This window comes from Fukomys damarensis, unplaced genomic scaffold (genome assembly GCF_012274545.1).
Source record: "Fukomys damarensis isolate Sample0158 unplaced genomic scaffold, DMR_v1.0_HiC HiC_scaffold_12, whole genome shotgun sequence".
Taxonomy (NCBI): domain Eukaryota; kingdom Metazoa; phylum Chordata; class Mammalia; order Rodentia; family Bathyergidae; genus Fukomys; species Fukomys damarensis.
In genome coordinates, this window is record NW_022900924.1 from 43,752,860 (window position 1) to 43,754,808 (window position 1,949).

A 1,949-nucleotide genomic window follows, 5' to 3' on the forward strand; every position below is an offset into this window, starting at 1 on the left:
GTGCACGGCTAGTGGCAGAGCCCCATCCTGGCCTGTGCAGTCCCAGGTTCCAGCCCCAGCTCAGGATGGGTGGGGATTCTTTAGGCTCTGATGGAAATGGACAAGGAGAGAGCTCCGCCTCCCGGGTAAGGGCGCCTCCTCACGTCCACCTGTCCTGCAGGGGGGGTCCAGATCCCAGCTGTGCCCACTTATGCTTGGACACACACGACCATCACATGCAGGCAGCTTCTTGCTCACCGCTCACCTGGAGGTGGTGTCTTTACAGAAGGGACAGCAGTCAGTTAACCAAGCCACGCTCTGGGCCTTAGTAGTGGGGCAGCTGGCCTTTTCAGCCCAGCAGGTCACTCCTCCTTAGCCACCTCCAGCTTTGCTATGGGACCGGCAAGCATGGGCCAGGAGGCTGAGGCAGGGCAGCTCTGCAGGCTGAGCTCTCAGAGCCCAGGGAGAGGGCGATGGGCTCAGGGGCAGAAGTACAGGAAGAGCCGTGGGGGGAATTTGTCCTCTTTGAGGCAGTCGGTGCCTGCCCAGCCCTGACATCTGTGTGGCTCTCAGCGCGAGTCCCTGTGGGGTGCTGCCCAGGCCCCTGCTCTGGGCCCCCGACCAGTGGCCCTGAGATGGCAGCGGCACAGATAAGTGCAATTGCACCTGGACTTTGCCCCAGGGCAGAGGCTGGCTTCTTGGTGTGGCCCCTGTGCGGGGTTGGCTGGGCCAGCGTTCAGACCCTCACGAATCCCTCCATCCTCGCCTTCCTCCCAGGCCTGGAGAAGAGAGTGGTTCTAACAGCATCCCCGGGGTGCAGGAGGGAAGGGAGTGGGGGCCACCAGTGCCCTTGGGAGGTGCCGGGTGCCCTTTGCTGTCTTTTCTGGCCCAGGGGCAGCAGCTGGTGCCACAGGAAGCTGGAGCTGCAGAGGGGACCCGGCGGGGGACAGTGGGGACAGAGCAGCAGGAGGATGAGGAGCCCAGCAACTGTGACCAGGCCCAGGCACCCAGAAGAGCACCTTGTGAGAAGAAAGGCCGAGGTGGCAGTGCCAGCTCTGCACGCTGAACGGTCAACCCTCACGCCACCTGGCTCTCGGACTTCTGCCCCGGGGCTGTGGGGCACAGGCTCCCTGTTGGTTAGGCCATGTGGTCTGCAGTGCCTCCTTATAGCAGCCCTGGGAGAGGCATCAGCCTGAAAGATGCTGGCCTGGCCCACTGCCAACACCCATCCTTTCTCCTCTGCCTCTTCCCCCTCCTCTTTGGGGGGATTGGACGGAGTATCACTGTATAGTTCAGGCTGGCTTCAAACAGCATCTTCCTGTCTCAGCCTCCCCAGGGCTGGAAGCACAGGCATGCAACCAACCACCACACCCAACTTCTCCTCCTTCTTTTTCTGGTACTGGAGGTTGAACCCGGGTCCTTTGCCCTTAGTGCATCCCCGGCCCTTTTTATGTTGACACAAGGTCTCACTAAGTTGTCCAGCCTGGTATTGAACTTGTGGTTCTCCTGCTTCAGCCTCTGGAGTATCAGGATTAGAAGTGTGTGCTGCCTTTCTTTATCAGCCCCATGGTCTAGGAGTTTCCAGGGAGGACCAAACTCCGCAGGACTCCTGCTGCTGCCCTGGGAGCAGTCAATTTCTGGGAGAAAACTAAGATCTACTCATTCGTTCCTTCGATCGGACGCCTCTCTGGTTCCAGCTGAGGTGTAGGTGAAGCTGTGCATGGGCAGGGGGCTGGCAGGCGGGCTGAGCCCCTGGCCCTGCAGGCGCACTCCTGCCATGGGTGCCAGCAGAGCAGGCGCAGTGGGGGCCCTGCCCTGCCTGAGGGGGAAGAAGGAGCTGCTCTGAGGCGTGGCTCGGCCCTCAGCCGAGGACAGCAGCCTTGTGTCCAAAGTCAGGCCAGCCCCGCACGGCCAGTGAGGGCTGATGTGGGTGCGGGCCAGGCCGCTGGCCCTGCGGGTCCGGCAGCCGC